Source organism: Neofelis nebulosa, chromosome 6 (assembly GCF_028018385.1).
Source record: "Neofelis nebulosa isolate mNeoNeb1 chromosome 6, mNeoNeb1.pri, whole genome shotgun sequence".
Lineage (NCBI taxonomy): Eukaryota > Metazoa > Chordata > Mammalia > Carnivora > Felidae > Neofelis > Neofelis nebulosa.
The window spans coordinates 14,364,171-14,384,432 of record NC_080787.1 but is presented as its reverse complement, the minus strand read 5'-3'; the positions used below and the strand labels follow the sequence as shown (position 1 = coordinate 14,384,432).

At 42.9% G+C, this 20,262-nt stretch overlaps 1 long non-coding RNA gene across 1 annotated transcript in view; it reads left to right on the top strand.

Annotated features, from left to right (window-relative positions):
* The first annotated feature begins 1,447 nt into the window (after positions 1 to 1,447).
* LOC131513725 (uncharacterized) overlaps positions 1,448 to 20,262 on the top strand; it is a 414,851-nt gene continuing 396,036 nt past the window's right edge. The window contains exon 1 of the long non-coding RNA XR_009262750.1: positions 1,448 to 2,505. This is a non-coding gene — a long non-coding RNA (uncharacterized LOC131513725). The remainder of the gene's footprint in view (positions 2,506 to 20,262) is intronic.

Here is a 20,262-nt window from a genome sequence, read left to right as displayed (position 1 = left end):
CATGGATGCACAGTAAAATCCTACATGGAGCTTTAAAAAATTACTCTTCCCTGTCTACCCCCAAACAGTTGCTTCAGTTAGCCAGGGTGAATCTCAGGCATTGACAGTTTATATTTGTTTAGGAATCTACTATTCACTTATTAGTTTATGCAACAAAATTAGTTCATTGAGCACCTTCTCTACCAGGTACCATGTTAGGTGATTCAAAGAGTGAACTCCTTGAGGGTAGGGTCATGTCTTACTGATGTATCCCAAGCACTGTCTGGCCCAGAGAAGCCAGGTATGTTCTTACTTAATTTTGAGAATAACTATGACGTGGGAATCCCTCATCCCCATTTTATAGATGGAGAAATTGAGATGCAGAGAAATTAAGTGACTTGTCCGTGTCCTACAGTTAACGAGGATGCCATCCCTGGTCTGTGTGATTCCAAATCCTCTTTCCACCACATCATGCTGCCTCTCCATTTTGGGTAGGCATCATTTGGTTCAAAGAGCATTCTACAGTAAGGCATTGATGTATTTAAAAAGATCCTCAGTTGATTCCTAATATACAGGTAGGGTTGAGAATAGTAGACCAAATAGCCATTTTAAGATAAAAATCCAAATGATTTTGCTCATTTCTACTTTGATTTTAATTACAGAGGTAAAAGTGATCTGTGGGGATATCAACAAAAATAATTTCTTTCCTTTCTTTCTTTCTTTCTTTCTTTCCTTTTTCTTCTTTCTTTCCTTTTTCTTCGTTCTTGCCTTTTTCTTCTTTCTTGCCTTTTTCTTCTTTCTTGCCTTTTTCTTCTTTCTTGCCTTTTTCTTCTTTCTTGCCTTTTTCTTCTTTCTTGCCTTTTTCTTCTTTCTTGCCTTTTTCTTCTTTCTTGCCTTTTTCTTCTTTCTTGCCTTTTTCTTCTTTCTTGCCTTTTTCTTCTTTCTTGCCTTTTTCTTCTTTCTTGCCTTTTTCTTCTTTCTTGCCTTCCCTCCCTTCTTTCTTCTTCTTTCTTGTGAAAGAATGGAAGAGGGGCAGAGGAATAGAGAATCTTAAGCAGGCTCCATGCCCAGCACAGAGCCTGAGGCAGGGCTGAAACCCACAACTGTGAAATCATGATCTGAACCGAAATCAAGTGTCAGGTGATCGACCAACTGAGCCACCCAGGTGCCCCTCCACAAAAATAATTCTTTTTTTTTTTTTTTTTTTTTCAACGTTTTTTATTTATTTTTGGGACAGAGAGAGACAGAGCATGAACGGGGGAGGGGCAGAGAGAGAGGGAGACACAGAATCGGAAACAGGCTCCAGGCTCCGAGCCATCGGCCCAGAGCCTGACGCGGGGCTCGAACTCACGGACCGCGAGATCGTGACCTGGCTGAAGTCGGACGCTTAACCAACTGCGCCACCCAGGCGCCCCCAAAAATAATTCTTAAGATAGATTTACAAAACATTGAAAGCTTACTAATTACAATAAGTAATTTAATAATTTAATAATTACAATATGTAATAATTGTACAATTATTAAGCAATATCTTTTAGGTGCAGGATGACCCCGAATAAGTCATTAGATCGGGACTTTTGGTTCAAACTGGCACAATGTATTAGAAACTTAATTTTGTCATCTGCCCAGTAGGGGCTAATTTTAATTTTATCTACCCAGTCTACCTTGTGACTTTGGAGTGAAGGAATATAGTAACAGTTGCAGAAACTTCTCATGAAAGGTAAGAAAGCTTCCTCAAAGTGTAGGGCATTGTTTCATCCTTTGTAGTCCATCTTTAGCACCTTCACGAAGGGTTGCGTGTGTGTGCGTGTACATGGACGCACATACACACATGTATGTACACGTACATGCAACATCCCCGTGTCCTGGAGAAGCCAGGGTACGCTAGGGCAGCATTCTCTATGCCATAGAGAGACCGCTTCACCATAGGCATGCAGGTCCCAGGGCAGCCGTGACCTCAGCCTCCTCTTTGGGCTGTCAAGGCTTCCTGACACGTTCTTAGGGGGATTGAATGAGCTTCGTGTCTTGTTTCTGCTTCTGCCCTTGGATGCCTTCTGTGGATGTCATTTCTAGGTACGGGATATCACTGGGGAGTGGGTGGCCCCGGAGAGCCATGACCACTTCCCAGCTCTCAGGTGAGAGTATTTCATACCGATGTCAGTTTTTTTTAGAGGAGCCATTGGCAGGATATAGCACCCTCGGAGGGTGGGTGGCCCTTCTCAATGGCTCTCTTGAATTCCTCTTAACCCTCCTTTACCTCCTTCCCCACGTTGAAATGTTCAGGACTGAAAGGTGTTGTGGGCGCCTCGTTCCTGCTCCAGGGTTGGGTCTCTTCCCAGTGGGGAAGGGCTGCCAACTCTTACAAAGGCTTGACTGTGTGTGCGGCAGGACTGGGCTGGCCCAGAAGGGGCACGCAGCTCTGTGCTGCCAGAGAGGAAGCTCTAGGAGGAACGGTCAAATGGGAAGAAAGGCTGTCCCTGAGTGTGCTGTCGAGTCCTAGAAGGGGATTTCAGTCAAAACACGAAAAGTAGGTTGTGGTGCCCTTCTGTCACAACAGCCTGGAATGCACTTCTCACGGGGGATGTCCTCAGGGAGGATTAAGAAATCTGGAGTCAAGAACTTGGTTTTACCATCCAGATTTCTTTGCTTTTGAGAGGTCTTTCCTCCCCCATTGTGTGGTGTTTTGAGATACCTGAGGTCCAAGTCTGAATCTGGGATAGAAGAAGATGCCTCTGAGACCTGTTCAGCTCAGGCTGGAGTTTGTCTTAGAGCTCTCTGATTTTCTTAAATATTTAACAGTGGCAAGGGGCTGAGATAATAGGTCTGTTTTTGTTCTGTCTCCCACCCCTGAGAGTGAGCTTATCAATGCTGACGGTAGACCTGATTTGCCTTTGATCTGCATGGGAAGTCTGTGGCCTGGAGGTGAGAGTATGGGGCATTTCCATGGCAGTGTCCTTCTGGTCTTAGAGATTTGTTCCTTTGGATGAAATATTGTTCTTTTATTACCATTCTCATTTAAATATAGATGTTTCTGGAAAGGGTAACCTGTTAAGCCACCCATTGCTTTTTCTGTTCACTTTGTATGCTGATGGCAATTAATAAATGACCTACCTGTTTACAAAGGTCTTTCAAACCCATTGTATTTGTTGTCCACATGTTTCTGTCAGAGAGAAGATAAAATTCTAACTGTAATTAGTATCTGAGGAAATGAGAACTCAGATTTGCTTGGAAAGTCCGAGTCGCCTTGAAGCCCCATTGCTGGCTCCTCGCATTAAGTCCAAACAATGGCAGTGAGAATGGTAGGTGTTTTTGGTCAGAATATCCGCTTTTGTTTCTTTAGCTCTTCTCTGAGGAAAGTGACCAGTGAGGACACATTTGAAGCACTGGGTGTGAAATGCTTGAGAAAGACATCAGCCAAGGTTGCTGAGGTTACTTTTCTGTGGCGGGTCTCTAGTGCCATCTAGTGCTTTGCTGATGTCATGGCAGACGAATGGCTCTTGGTCCCAGGAAGGTGACGGTTGTCATGAAGTGAGTCCTTAAGGTGACAGAGTTGTTTGTGTCAAACTGGGGTCTGTGGGTCGTATTAACTTCCAGAGCTTTGTGAGAATTATTTTCATTAAATGACCTTTTCTCAGATTCTTCAGGATGGGAAAGAAAGACCTGATGAGAAAATCCCCATAGCATACCATGTTATATCCAGGAGCAGTTGTATATTAACAGCTGTACAGAGACAGAACAATAATTGACCCCCCACCAAAAGGGATCCCTGTAATGACCTTGAGTCATTTGAGGGTAGGAACCAAGTTGGCCATCTCATGCCACTGGCCTAGGAGACACCTGCTACATAGGGGGCACTTGTAAATATGTATACATTCCATCCCTGATGGCATGATTTCAGGCACAGTAGCATCTATAGGAAGGAGATGTATATCCCACAGTCTTCTCAGTGAGTTATGGGGTTCTTATTTCCATGGAAGCAGGTTGCCTGAGTATGGGTTATGTATATCCTTAAGAGACCAATACCAACTTGGTCCTTCTCTAGAAACAGGGCTGGATTTTGTTTTTAAAGTATAGTTAGGACCTATGGCAAGATAAGAGCATTTAAGACATGAGACACAGAATGCTAAAAATTTATTTATAGCCCCCCTTAATATCCACAGTTAGGGTTAGAGTAAGGACACTAACTGGGGGACAGGATGTGTATGAACCCTATTTTTAGAATCATTGCCATTAGGGCACAGCTTCCTGAGATACAACTCTTACCTCTAAGGATGAGCTACCGAAGACATACTTGGAAATAAATCTTTTGCTTTTTAGATATTAATTTCTGCTGTTGGTAGATATTCTGCTTTTTAGATATTAATTTCTGCTGTTCTTATGTGTAGGGCATTACCAAACATCTCTTGTCATAGATTTCACCTGGCTACTTATGGTTGAGTTGTGGTGGGGTCATGTAGCAGTGTTGGCCAAGGTTAACTCTAACATCCACATGGAAAGACATGTGCTTTGAGCCTTTTTGTTAAGAAATGAGAGTCAATCTAATAAGGTAGAGTCTACAGGCCTAGAATAAGACTGATGAGACTTACCCTTCATTTCTATTTCATTTTCTCATTTGCTTTTAGCAACAGCTGTGTGCTGAAAATTTGTGAGTCAAAACATGCTCTTACATCTGACTATATAAAGGAAACTATGGTTCTTTGAAAAGCAATGATCTTTTTTGCAAAATACAAAAAAAAAAAACCCAACAAAAAACAGAGTTCAACCTGATAATCTAGGAGTTAGCAAAGCTGTGTTCATTAAGGGACTCTGTTACTACATACATGTCATGCTTAGGGGATTACAGAAATTCATTTAGTCCTTGAGCAAGTAATGGATTGGCTTCTAGATCTTTATTGCAGCAAAAATGCACATCCCTTTACTTACGAAATTAGAAATCATGAGTTAGGTTTCCAGCTCAACCCTCCAAAATCTATTAAACCCATGATGTAGGTTAAATAGTAAAATTTGTAATGAAACCAGTAAAAAGAGTACTGCTATGGGGTGCCTGGGTGGCTCAGTTGGTTAAGTGTTCAACTCTTGATTTCAGCTCAGGTCATGAGCTGAAATGAGATGAGCCTGTGTTGGGCTCCATGCTGGACATGGAATCTACTTAAGATTCTCTCTCCCCTCTGCCCCTCCACCCCTCCCCTGCATGCTCCCACATGCACTATTTCTTGAAATAGAGTACTGCTAGAATATTCAAAATCATAAAGGATAGAAACTCAACAGAAATATATTTTTAGTTATCACTGATGTTTGAATAAATGCACTGTTAGAGAAATATGAAGAAAGACTTCTGTAAAGTTTGAAGGACACCAAGAATATGAGAGGTTGGTGGCATTGATTCTTGTGTCTAAATGTGTAACTTTCTTGGGTTTGAGTAGATCTGTCCTAGCTTTTACTTATCAAATGTGGCCATTTCTCTCCTGAGAATTGAAACAGACTAAGAAGACCTTCTTCTGGGGCGCCTGGGTGGCGCAGTCGGTTAAGCGTCCGACTTCAGCCAGGTCACGATCTCGCGGTCCGTGAGTTCGAGCCCCGCGTCGGGCTCTGGGCTGATGGCTCGGAGCCTGGAGCCTGTTTCCGATTCTGTGTCTCCCTCTCTCTCTGCCCCTCTCCCGCCCGTTCATGCTTTGTCTCTCTCTGTCCCAAAAATAAATAAAAAACATTAAAAAAAAAAAATTAAAAAAAAAAAAAGAAGACCTTCTTCTGGACTTACTAGGTAAGATCTAGAAGGTAAAGATGGAAGGGGTACCTGGGTGGCTCAGTTGGTTAAGTTTCAGCTCAGGTCATGATCTTGTGGTTCGTTGGTTCAAGCCCTGCGTTGGGCTCTGTGCTGACAGCTCAGAACCTGGAGCCTGCTTTGGGCTCTGTGTCTCCCTCCCCCCTCCCTCCCCCTCCCTCAAAAAATAAGTAAAATATTAAAAAAAAAAAAAAGATAGAGGTGGAGGAATAGACTTGGAAAAACAATATGTATGTTGTGAAAGAAATGTCTTGACATTATCCACTGGCCGGTAGGTAGAGACGTTAAGAAAATCAACTCATGGGAGTTTGTATAAATTCCCTGATCCCTGAAGGAAGTGAATCTCTGTTCACTGGCTCCTGTTTTGGCTGGCCTTTACGTATGACCAAAGGAAAACGACATTTTTAAAATAACTTTTGAAAATCATTTGCAATTTTTTTTCCCACACAGCAACATGATACGGTGACTTGGGAAAATAATTTCAATTAGAAATTTTCTTTAAAATCAAAGTCTAACCCCCAAGGTTTTAGAATTTACTGTTTAGAGTCCTACTGCAGTAAAGAGCCTAGCTTGGCTTCTCAGGGTGACATCCTATTAAAATCCTGTGGCAAAGAAAGCTTTTCACAAGTATCCAGCTGGCTCTCTGTCTCTAGATGCGTCAGGCAGGCAGCTGAGTCATCAAATACACATGGAGGTCATTTGGGAGATAATCTTTATAAGAATGAAAAATGGGCTCGAGTATTTATTGATTTCTTCACTGCAGCATGGAATGAGGAAGCTTCATCAAGTAACGTACTGGGTCCTTAAAGTGTGGTCCAGGACCAGCAGCATTCAAGTGGTGCACGTGGGAACTTGTTAAAAATGTGGTCCTGAGGCCCTGCTCTAGACCCACTGCACCAGAAACTCTGGGTGCAGAACTGAGAATGTGTTTTAGTAACGTCCTCCAGGTGATGGTGATACACACTCCAGCTTGGAGCTACCGACTGGTGTGTGAGTGAGGCTGGGAGAACTAAGGCAGGAGCTTGGGAGGGAAATGAGTTCAGGAAACTCCCTTTGAAACACCTACATTGTTATATGGCTGAAAGAAGGTTGAAAAGAACTTTAAGGATGATCTTTCTTGATGAGAAGATAAACCAGAGACAGCCCAAGGGACAGTAGAGGCAGATGGGAAGAGTCCTACTGGCTTTCTCTTGGGGTTGAAGCTGAAAGCATTCATAAAGGTCTCTAATCTCTTATCTAAAAACCCTAACATCACGAAGGCTCTGAAAATCAAGAACTTCACTGTAAGTTTGGCACCAGCATTTTGTTGATGGCAAAACGTGCCTGGAATTCATGAGGCTATTTATCATCGTTTTATTTATTCCACTTAGAGCCCACAGTTGTATTTTGCCTTGATAACACTTTTGATGATGGGGTGTGGTCCCAGATCCTACTAGAACTCTTGATAATGTAACCTATCTGTTCCCTAAAATTCTGAAAAATTCTCCATTTTGAAGCTTATCTGGCTCAAGGATTTAACTTAAGGGATTGTGGATCTGTAGGTTTAAGAGCCTGTGGTCCTTTCTCAGAACCAGCTGATGGAGCCAACTCGTTTGTCTCCCTTCTTGCTTTTTCCTGCAATGACCCAGCCGTCTGAAGTACAGGGGTTCTCCAGGCCAAGGTCTGATAGGTCCAACTCGAGTGCTCAGGACAATTAAGCAGAGGCAGTGGGTCTGGGAGCCACTTCTAGAGCTGAGAGATCCACCTTTGCGGTCCAGTGCTCCCCAGATGGGAAATTCCTTGAGTGCAAGGCCATAGTTACACTTCTTTGAGCCCCAGTACTATGTGTACTGTGTGTAGCTACTGTGTAGCCTGGTATGCTAAATAAATGGAAGAGGCCTTGTGATGGAGAGGTGCAAACTAGAGTGATGGAAGCGGCTCCAGGTGCCAGAGCTGAGGGTTCTGCTTTGCTGCAATCTTACTAGGGCTGCTCAACCATCAGGGCAAAGGGCCTACCTTCTTGTCTCTTTAAAAAAAAAAAAAAAAAAAAACTGCCTAGGGGCACCTGGGTTGCTCAGTTGGTTAAGCCTCTGACTTCAGCTTAGGTCATGGTCTCACGGTTCATGAGTTCAAGCCCTGCATCAGGCTCTGTGCTGACAGCTCAGAGCCTGGAGCCTGCTTTGGGTTCTGTGTCTCCCTGCCCCTCCCCTGCTCATGCTCTGTGTCTTTCTCTCTCTCTCAATAATAAATAAATGTTAAAGAAAAATTAAAAAAAAAATTACCTAAACTGCATATTCTATTCAGATCTCTTTAATTTGTCCATAACATCCTTTTTCTGTTTGGATCTCATCCAGGACACTACAGTACGTTTAGTCATTATCCAGCCACTCTTGGCTGTGACAGTTTCTCAGACTTCCCTTGTTTTTGAGCTTGACAGTTTAAAAAAAAATTTTTTTTAATGCTTATTTATTTTTGAGAGCAAGACAGAGTGATGGCGGGGGGGGGGGGGGCGGTTAGGGTGCAGAGAGAGAGAGGAGACACAGAATCCAAAGAGGCTCCAGGCTCTGAGCTGTCAGCACAGAGCCCGACACGGGGCACTGAACTCATGAGAGTGAGATCATGACCTGAGCCAAAGCTGGATGCTCAACCAACTGAGCCAGCTGGGCGCTCTGGTTATCGTGACAGTTTTGAAGCGCACTGGTCATGTACTTCGTAGAGTTCCTCTCTAGGTTTTGAGGTTTTTCTCCTGACTGGCCTGGGGGAGGGGGTGGGCTTTGGGGAGGAAGACCACAGAGGTGCAGCACCCATTCTCTTCCCAGCAGATCAAGGGTTGGTCTGCCTTTTCACAAGTCTGTCCTAGGCTGTGGTTGCCCATTGCTTGTTATCTTCTTGTCCTTATAGCAGGATCCCAGGCTTTAACTCTCTGGGGTAATTCTCACCTCTGCAGTGTTGGCTTCTGGCTGGCTCAGCTGTGCTTACCTAGGTGAGTATGGCCAGTGGGGAAAACCCAGCTCAAACTGAATTCAAAAAAGGAATTTTTCTTTATTTTTTCCTGAAAAAACCCAGAAGGCTAGTTTCAGACATGGCGGGATCCAGAAACTCCATCACTGTCATTAGCAACCTGTCTCTCCTATTTTGGCTTTGTTTCTTCTGGGTTGGCTCCGTTTTTAGGCTGGCACTCTCCGAAATTGAGAGAAGAGAATTCCTAGAAATTTCAGAGTCTTGACATCATCTTTTGAGCTGGGATTTTAAGGGAAGAGAACGTGCTTTGAGAATCTAGTGGAAGCCACAGGGGAGGGATTCCTTGTGTCTGTTGTTTTTTTTTTTTTTTTTTTTTCTTTTCAACGTTTTTTTTTTTTAATTTTTATTTTTGGGACAGAGAGAGACAGAGCATGAACGGGGGAGGGGCAGAGAGAGAGGGAGACACAGAATCGGAAACAGGCTCCAGGCTCCGAGCCATCAGCCCAGAGCCCGACGCGGGGCTCAAACTCACGGACCGCGAGATCGTGACCTGAGCCGAAGTCGGACGCTCAACCGACTGAGCCACCCAGGCACCCCTTTTTTTTTCAACGTTTTTAATTTATTTTTGGGACAGAGAGAGACAGAGCATGAACGGGGGAGGGGCAGAGAGAGAGGGAGACACAGAATCGGAAACAGGCTCCAGGCTCCGAGCCATCGGCCCAGAGCCTGACGCGGGGCTCGAACTCACGGACCGCGAGATCGTGACCTGGCTGAAGTCGGACGCTTAACCGACTGCGCCACCCAGGCGCCCCTCCTTGTGTCTGTTTAGGTTGGCTATTTGTTCCAGAATTGGCAGCAAAGTCTATGCTGCCCTGATGGCCGGGACCCAGTTATATGTCCATTCCCAGAGCTTGAGGGGTGGAGCCAGCCCCATGCAAACCAAATGGACTACAAAGCAGAGAGGGGACAGAAAGGTATCGTGCATTATCCAAGCTTGTTCGTCAACATAGAAGTAGTAATATGTGCAGGGGATGTTCTGAGGGGGGAAAAAAAAAATTTATCCAATGTTTACCATGGTAAGCCAGGTGTTTTTTCTAAGCATTTTACATGTACTAACTCAGGTAATCTTCAGAGCCACCCAAGGAAATAGACACCATTGTTAGCTTAATTTTACAGACCAGGGAGCCCAGGCACAGAGGGAACTTGTCCACAGCCCTACTACTAATAAATGATGGAGGGGGCATCTACCCCGGTGCTCTGACCCAAGATGTTCTTAGCCATCTTACAATACTGCCTACCGAAAACGCACTGGGCAGTTAGTGCAGTGGGTGCTGTGATGTTTATGCCCAAATCCCCCTCCAGGCAGGTCGTTCGCTCATATACTCATTTCTGCAGTTGCTGGAAGTGTTGGTTGCTCATTGCTTTTGGAGTCCCTTCTAAGTGCCCTCCGTAGGAGGGAGCACCCTAGCCAGGTCCACTCTGTCCTTGGGGGACAGCCTGTATCCAGGGACTAGATGATGCAGAAGTCCAAAGGCCTGGCCTCCGTAGGGCCATCCCAGCTCCAGAGCTCCCTGTAAGACTAGTCAACATGTCCCTGTGCCCAGCACTGCTTCCTTCACTGTCTTACATGTTTCCCAGGGCACTCCCAGTAAAACTCTTCCCTGCACACAAATCTCAGTCTGAGTTTGTTTCCGAGGGAACATGACTCAAGACAACTACTTGTTCTTCATCTTTGGGTCTTCTACAGCACAATGGAACCAACTGCCTGACATATTCCAAGATGAATGAGTGAAGATACGCAGACATTCCTCTAGGGCTGTTAAGAAGAGACCTATTAACTGCATCTCTTCCCTGATGGAAGGACTCCCAGATACGTGAAATCTCTACTTAGTCTCTGCTTATAAGTCACTCCATTAGCAAAGACTTTGCCTACCATCTAAGATAAAATTCTACTCCCTCACTATACCGTCACTCTATCCTTCTTACTTTGCCTTAGTTTCTTGTAACGTGTACTCTAAATCTTTCCCTCTGTGTCTGTTCGTCTACTCGATGGATAGATAAATGGCTAGGTACAGGTCTTTTATAGAAGAGATCTACAGATGATAGATAATAGGGATGTTTACAAATCTCTTCTATATTCCGCATGCACACATGCTTTTCTTTTCCTGTCCCCAACAGTATACAAATTCCATGACAGAGTTTCTCCTTTGCTCCTGGTTTAATCCTCAGTGCTTACATGGGTCTCTGGCTCACTCTGGGTGTTCATTAAATATCTGTTGACATGAGTAAAAGATAAAACAAGCAGATTAAATAAAGAGAAGAGGCAAAAAGGCAGCTTGCAGAAAGAATAAACTGATGGCACAGGGAACCTCAGTTGTAATCCTGGTGCTCAACACATGCCCCTTTGTGGAGCTCAGACGAGAGCTATGCCTGCTGGGAAGGGCTTGCACCCAATCTCAAGCCTTAGACCCCTTTCCAGTAGACAACTTTGAGTTTGCTCATTATAAGGTATGTGATTCTAGATAAATCACTTACCTTTCAGACTTGCATTTTTTTATCTGAAAAAATGGGGGTTCTGTGCTCCCATTTTGTTACCTGATGGGGACTAAATGTGACTATTATCCATGAAGTCCTGGGAGAGGCATGGGCAGAGTATATGCTCAATAAATACTACCTCTTCTAGGTTGTGGGGTTTGTGACAGTAGGAGGAGATGGGTAACCTGTGGGGGATGGGGTTTATAGACAGGATTCGCACTGTGGACTGGGGATTGGACATGATGATGGCTCAGTGTTTTGTTAATTCCAAGTCTGTGGCTTTGGGTGACCATCTGAGTGGAGTGTTGGTTAATTTTCTTTTACTAACTAGAGCAATGCTCTCTTTGTTTTGATCCGAGATTTCCTTAGAAATCTATAGAGGTTATTTTTCAATACAGCACAGTGCAGTGCTTGAGTACGAACTCTGGAGCTAGGCCACTTGGGTTCAGTTTTTGGCCCTACAACCCACTAGCTGTGATGGTGGGCAGTTATATAACTACCTTCTGACTTAATTTCTTTGTCTGTAGAATGGGGATTATTTAAAGGGGACTAAGTATGTTGTGCTTTGTTTTTCTTAGACCTCATTGTTACCTATTTGGTACAAGTACATGGACTGGTAATATGACCACTGGCAGGTGACGGCCCATCTGTTATAACGTCTCTGGACAATAAAGCAAGATGGCACCAATGGGGTAGTGAATACATGCATTCCACCACGACAGACCTTCCTGCAGCTTGGAAGGGGCTGTCCTTGGACAGGTAGAATACCCTTACTACCAGCTTGAGCCCATCTCCTATCAGAAACTGAGGAGATTTGCGATTTCTCCCTCCCTCCCTCCCTCCCCTACCGTCTCCCTAAGCTGATGTTCTCTATTGCCATCTTGGAGCTTTGTAGTAAACAGAGGTCTTCAGGATGTATGGGTTGAGATACTCGGTTCTCTAGCATTTGTAGGACCAGCTGGGTTCTAAGCAGTTCTGGAGTCAACATTTCTTGTCTCTCTGGCCATCCTTTCTTTAAACCCTTCCAAATGGAAGACGAGCTGCTAATTGGTGAGCGTAAGTCTCGTGGGCCACATACAACAGAGTGGGTGGAGTTATTCCTCCAAAGCGAGGATCTGACTCCAGTCTTTTCCTGCTTCTCTTGTAAAGCTGTAGGAAGGGTGAAGGGGCTTAGGACTGCCTGCATCCTTGGGGTAAGCAGATGAACAGGACCCCTTCAGCTGGTTCGGCCTCGGGCCCAGGTTCTTCACCAGGGCCTGTTGGGATGTATCAGGGTGACCTTGACTGCAGGTCTGGCTCTCTGCATTTCAAGAAGATGCAAGAAGGAAGCCCAGAGATCTGCTTTTCTTTTATGTTTTTAAAGTAGATGAAGTATCAGCCATTAATGGAGCTGATCTTCTGATCGCCATTTGGGTTGGGGGAACTTTGTGGATGTTCTGGCGGGTCAGAATTGAGAGGATTAGGAATGGGGGCGGGAAAGGGGTGTGGATTCCCTGATCTGTAGCACTTTGAGGGGTGTACTTTTTATTTTTTCATCTTAGGAGTGGCAAGATAGACTCAGGTTGGTGAACTGATTTGTTGAAGGTGAGGTTAACTTTTAACACCCATGTTGGGTGTTTCTCTGAAAGAGGGGAAAGATAAAAATTCATGTCTTCAAAATGCCAAGTGGCCTGTTTGTTGCCATGAGGCCAGCAGTATTGCTCCCACCTTGCCCACACACGTCTGGATAGTGACGGTGGCTAGGAGTGTACAGACAGAAGTGGGAGGGGTCCCTGGATCTGAGGGGCTGTGACTGAACCCCAGCCACCTCTCAGGGTTCAGGATCTGCAGTTCTGTGTTGGGGGCACACCGAAGTGGGAGGCACAGCTCTCCGCCTCTGTGAGGGGGTGTCTCTCTCACCCTTGACGGGTCTATGGCAGCGTTTCCTGGAACCAGAACTCTCTCCGGAGGTGAATCGACGCAGAACCATTAAGTTTGTGCCGTGTCTGCTGTGTATGAGTAGTACAACGTATGAGTAGGCAACGTATGAGTAGTAAAAATATTTAAAAAAATCAAAAGCAACGTCTCCGAAGGGTGATACTATTCCAAGAGGTTAGCGAAGATTTTTCGTGCATTCCAGTGTTGTGGAACAGCAGTGCATTGCCACTTGCTTTTAGAGCCTGCCTGTCGTGGCTGTCAAGGTCAGGTTGCCCTTGGCGTCCCTCAGTGCCCATCAAAACAGTGCACAAATAACAAAGACCGCAGCTGCCTGCCTACTGTCCACTGCACCCTGGGCTTGCCTGGGTAAACTGCATTGCCTTCGTCCGGTGCAGCAGAAGATACTCCGGTTCCTCGCTTCTTAGAAGCCCAGGATTTGCAGTGGATGATATATCAAAGCGGAGTTGAAAGCATTGCTAAAGAAAGTTGAATTATTCCCGAAGCTCTCCTTCATTGCCTTTTCTCTAGACTACCGTGGCTTCTTCCGAAATCTCTGTAGGGTCATGTCCATCCATCTTCAGGCACAGATTGCCCCTCTGTATTCAACTATTGTTAAATGTTTGATACTTCGTGTTTCTAGTATTCTAAGATGTTTGAAACTGGTCTTTCTGTTAAATGTTTACTTTTAAGTAAAATAAGTAATTTTTACTATGAAAGGATTATGTGATCATTGAAGAAAACTTGGAACCCAACAAAGAAAATCACCCAGAATCCCAAAATCCCTAAATAACTGGGAGAGGGGAAATTAAGACCTAAGAACACACCAAGTTGGCACTAGATGTGGAAGTGTTGTGGCTCAGTTTAGTTCTCTGCTGATCAGTCAGGTTGCCTCCCTGTCTGGGCAAAAGGAATTTTACTTTCAGGAATGCCACACTGCAAAAAAATCACTACCTGGAGTCTCACTGGAGGGCAGGGATACTTTTCTTACACATTTTTCTCCATAGATTTTATTTAATGATACTTTGTAGCTTCTTTGAGGAATAATGGAAAAATAGTAAACTACACCTATTTAAAGTATACAATTTGAGTTATATATGTATACATATATACATGTACTTGATCTTGAGGGTTTCAGATACCTATATATACATATGTATACATATATGTTCATATGTATGTATGAATATATGTATCTGTGAAACCATTACCATACATGATGTACGTATACATATTTGTGTGTATATAAACGTGTGTGTGAGAGAGAGAAAACATCACCAAAGTCAAGTTAATGAACGTAGTTACCGCTGGCACAAGCTACCTTATGCCCTTCCCCTAGCCCCAGGCAACCATTGCTTTCTGTCAACTATAGATGAGTTGGCATTTTTAAGAATTGTATGGAATCCTCTCTCTTAATTACAATCTTATTATTCTGGTTTCTTTCACTCAGAATAGTTATTTCCAGATTCCTCCATGTTGTTGGGTGAACCCATAGTTCATTCCTTTTCATTGCTGAGTAGTATTTTATGGTAAGAACATCCCACAACTTTCCCACGGGACATTTCGCTTGTTTCTGGGTTTTGGCTATTACAAGTAAAGCTGCTGTGAACATTCACGTAGGTCTTTGGACCCGCACTTTGATTTCTCTTGGGTAAATACCAAGGAGTGGAGTGGCTGGGTCCTATGGTGGGTGTAGGTTTACTTCTTTAGAAACTCTTTTCCACTTCATTCCATCAGTAGCGTATGAGATTCCCAGTTGCTCCACGTTCTTAAAAACACAGCGTGGTCGGTCTCTAAATGGAGCCATTCGACTGGGTATGTAGTGGTTTTTCCCTGTAGTCTTACTTTGGACTAATTGCGTTAATGATTTAATGTTGTTGAACGTCTTTCGTGTGTCTCTCATACCTTCTTCGGCAAAGTCTGTTCAAATATTTCTCCTAGCTTTTTTTTTTTTTTTTTAAACTATGTTGTTGCAAGAGTTCTTTATATATTCCTGATACCAGTACTTTAGCAGATACATGTTTTGATAAAAATTTGTCCCCCAGTCTGTTGTTTAAATTTTCAAAATCTAGATCTCCCTTGACATAAAATGAGGTTATGTCCTGATAAACCCATCATAAATTGAAAATATTAAGTCATAAATGCATTTGAGACCTTGAACTTTGCAAACATCGTAGCTTAGCCTAGCCTACCTTGAATGTGCTCAGAGCACTTACCTTAGTCAACAGCTGGGCAAAGTCAACGAACACAAAGCCTATTGGATAAGAAAGTATTGAATATGTCATGTAATTTATCGAACACTGAACTGAAAGAGTGAAAAACAGAATGGTTGTGTGGGTCCAGAATGGTGGTCTGCATGTTGACTCTTCACTCTTGTGATCACGTGGTTGACTGGGAGCTGCGGTGGCCACTGCCCTGCATTGTGAGAGCATATCCTGCCATACATTGCTGGCCTGGGGAAATGCTACAAATTCAAAATGTGAAGTACGATTTCTACCCTATGCATATGGCTTTTGCACCATTGTAAAGTTGAACAATTGTAAGATGAAATATTGTAAGCCAGGGACTCTCTATAGAGGTCTTTGGATGAATTTCAATTTATTGATTCTTTTTCTATTTAAGAAATCTCTGCCAAACTAAGATCATGAGGATTTTTCCTCATTTTCTTCTATAGGTCTTATAGTTTTAGTTCATATTTGGGTTTACAATCCATTTTGAGCTAATTTTTGTATATGGTGTGAAGAGTGGAAGTTCATTTTTATGCATACAGGTATCTTACCAATCTCCATCATATGTTGGAATTAATGGCAGAGGTGGGGAAGTTGCAATTTAGAACACATATTCCATCTTGTTGTGGCAATAGAATGTCTTCAAATAACAGCTTGCACACTGAAAAAGAGCTTGCAAGCCTCAAAAGAGAGAAGACTTAAAAAAGTTTCTTTTACTTGTTATGCAAGGAGTATGAGTTCTTATGGGGAAAATTAAAAAAAAATATTGTTTTTAAGAGCGCGACAGAGCGCAAGCATGGGGAGGGGCATAGAGACAAGGAGACACAGAATCTGAAGCAGGCTTCAGGCTCTGGGTTGTCAGCACAGAGCCGGACACGGGGCTTGAACTCATGAACTGTGAGATCATGACTTGAGCTGAAGTTGGACGCTTGACCAACTGAGCCACCCAGGAGCCCCTTATGGGGAAAAATTTAAAAACCTATCCCACTATCCAAGTAAACATATACATCCACGTATTTTAAAGAAAGTAGAAATCAATGCATATGTGTATATTTGTCCTTTTAAAGTTAGGGGCACTTGGGTGGCTCAGTCGGTTGAGCATCTGACTCTTGATTTTGGTTCATGTCATGATCCCATGGTTGTGGGATTGAACCTCATATTTGGCCCCACACTGAGCATGGAGCCTGCTTGGGATTCTTTCCTTCTTCTCTTTCTCTCTTTTTGTTTCTCTTTTTCTCTTTCTCTTTTTCTTTCTCTTTTTGTTTTTCTCTTTTCATTTCTCTTTTTCTTTCTTTTTGCTTCTCTTTTTCTTTCTCTCTCCCTCCCGTGTTCCCCCGCCGTCCCCCTCTCCCTCTGCTCCTCTTCCCTGCTCTCTCAAAAACCAACTAATTTTATAATATGCAATTTTCCATATATTTAAATATTCAAGATGATTATTTTCATAACCTGTTACATGTATATACTTAACCTAAATGTTAAACATAGGTAATTGTCTATTTCCAATTAAGAATATTAAAATGATTGCAGAGATTGGTCTTTTTTTTGTGTGCGTTTGGGTTATTTTCTCAGAATAAATATCCAGAAATAAAAGTATTGAAGGGTCAGAAGAACATTAAGATTTCTGTATGTGTGGAAAATCACTGTCTGGAAAGTTTGAAGTAATTTAGACTCCTAGTAACAGTAGATAAGAAGAGTTTTATCATTTTATCACATACTTGACAACAGTGGAAATTATTTGAAAAAATATTTGCCAAGTTGATAGAATGAAATGTTCTTTATCTTGCACTTCTTTGATTACCGGTGATTTTGGACTCCTACAACATGGACTTGCTAGGGGCATTTCTATTTACTCTTTCATAAGTTATCACTCTCTTCTGGGATCAATATTTAATGGTGGGTGGTTCATTATGTGTGGAATGTTGCACAGTCAGCAGTGAACAAGAGAGACCATCCCTGCCCCAATGGAACGGAATGCTTGATCCTGTCCTTTTTCTGATAAAAAAAAAAAAAAAAAATTGAAATGGTTGACCTTCTTTCTTGACCTGTAAGATCTCTTTATTTTTTAATTTTTTAAATATTTTTTTAATGTTTATTTTTGACAGAGACAGAGCATGAGGGGGGAGGGGCAGAGAGAGAGAGAGGGAGACATGGAATCTGAAGCAGGCTCCAGGCTCCGAGCTGTCAGCACAGAGCCCGATGTGGGGCTAGAACTCACGGACTGAGATCATGAGCTGAAATCGGACACTCAACCGACTGAGCCACCCAGGCATCCCAATATAAGATCTCTTTAGACTAAGAATTTTAACTCTGTTGTGTAGGTGGCAGATTTCCTTAGCTTGTCTTTTACCTCAAAATTTCATTCATGGTTTTTGATGTGAGGAGCAATGTGCAGAATATAGGAAAATCACTCTTAGGCTTATTTTCTTCCTTTAAAATTTTGCTCACAAAGATGTTCTATGTCTCAGATCAAAAATTCATGTGTATTTCTTCTAAGGTCTCCTGGGTATCGTGTTCACATCTACTATTCTAGCTCATCCAGACTGTATTGCCGTATAACAGCTGGTAGTGATCTAGCTTCCTGAAAGAGTTAACTGGCTATTTTAGCACCATTTATTAAAAAATCCTTCTTCCTACTGCATGATTAGTCATGGTACCTTTATCAAATACTAAGTTTTTTTTTTTTAACGTTTATTTTAAGAGAGAGAGTGAGTGAGAGAAAGCGTGGAGGGGATGGGGGTGGGGAATGAGAGAGGAGAGATAACCCCAAGTAGACTCTACATTGTTAGTGCAGAGCCCAATGTGGGGCTCAGTCTTACAAACTGTGAAATCTTGACCTGAGCCAAAGTCAAGAGTTGGGTGCTTAACTGACTGAGCCAACCAGGTGCCCCCTAAGTTCTTCTTGAGTAGATATGTATTAGATTCCACTTTTAGGTTATTTGATTATATGATCAGTGTTTTTTTTTTTTTTTTTTTTAGTTTATTTATTTAGAGAGAGGGAAAGAGAGAATCCAAAGCAGGTTCAGTACTGTCAGCACAGAGCCTGATGCAGGGATTTGAACTCACAAACTGTGAGATCATTACCTGAGCTGAAACCAAGAGTCAGACACTCAACTGACTGAGCCACCTAGGCATCCTTAGTTACACGATCAGTTTTTATGTGTCCGCTACATTGTTGTGGCATCTTATCCTGTTTTATTATGGGGGAGTTCAAGTTCACTTAGTGTCATCCAACCTATTCTAGTAGCTGCTGGAGCTCCAGCTGCCCCGTGGGGGTGGTATGGCTTTTGTGAGGTCACTGAAGATATTAGTGTTAAGTATTGTACTATTTTTTCAAAATGAGCTTTGTTTTTCCTTCTGACTAGAACGTATCACAAGTTTGTTGTAAAGATTTGGACAATCCAGAGAGGCACAAAGCAGAAACTAAAAATCGCCCAGAGATCGCCAGTTAAAATGTTTGGAGTCCCATGTTTCCAGTCTTTTAGATATGTATACGATACTGTATTTTATGTTACCCTTCAGACATTATGCCTTTTATTCTGAAGTATCTCAGAGCATTTTCTATGTCACTGAATACTTCGTCTTCTAAAACAATTGTAATGATTTCATGTGATATATTGGATGTATCATCATACACTAATTAGTCCTCAAGATTGCACTTTTTTTTTTTTTAATGGTGCGGTGATTAATTCTTGGGTGAGTGGGTGGACTTCTTTTCTTCTTTCCACCCCTCTTTTCCTTCTATCCCCAGCCTTTGTCTTTGGGTAAACTGGAGAAGAGTGGTCCTTTTGATAGCGCAAAGGTATAAAACTTATCCCTCCCAAACTTGTCAAGAATAGCATGGTCATAGTTGTCATACAGGCCATGGGTAAGAGATGGAATTCTTGGAGTGTCTGGCTGGCTCAGTGGGTAGTGCATGTGACTCTTGATCTCAGGGTTGTGAGTTTGAGGCCCATGTTGGGTGCAGAGATTCTTGAAAAATCTTTAAAAAAAAAAAAAAAAAAAGATGGAATCCTATACTGCATCTTGGTTTATGCTGCATCTTGGCTCTTGGCTTTGCCTTCCTAACTGGGTTGTCCTACCTTAAAGTGTGGATTATTGGGCACCTGGGTGGCTCAGTTGGTTGGGCGTCTGACTTGGGCTCAGGTCATGACCTCATGGTTCATGGGTTCAAGCCCTACATTGGGCTCTGTGCTGACAGCTCAGAGCTTGGAGCCTGCTTCGGATTCTGTGTCTGTCTGTCTGTCTCTCTCTCTCTCTCTCTCTCTCTGCCCCTCCCCCACTCATGCTCTATCTCCCACTCTCAAAAAAAATAAACATTAAAAAAACTTCTTAAAAAATGTGGATTATCTGGTCACAAAGATTAAATATGAATTTCTTAGATCTGTGCCTGCAAAATAAAAGTTTAAAATGATTTGCGTTTATATTAATATTAGAGGGAGAAAGTTAAAAGCACTTTTGAGGGTATTCTGTGAACATGCTGGTGGATTGAAAGTCACATCCGAAAATCCAGAGAACTTTGAGGTTCTGCCAGCCTCGCTGGAGGCGGGGACATCTGGAAACCTGCGTGGAGGGCAAACAGCTAGAAGCAAACCTGATTTGTCCTGAGGGAGAAGGAGGAGGAAGACCAAGGAAATCAGGGAATCCACAAATAGGCATTGGAGGGGGACCTGATTTTGAAAATCTTCGGGCATATATTTGATTGTTATTCACAGTAAATTTCTAGAGAGAAAAATGCTGAGTCAAAGGGTTTCGATAACTTCAGAGCATTACGCTTTCTGAAATCTGACTTGGGAACAGCGTGGCTCCTCAAGGATGCCACACTCTCAAGCTATGTTGGGAGCTGGTGGCTGAAAAATGGAAAATGCTGTCAAGAGGCCAGTGTGGC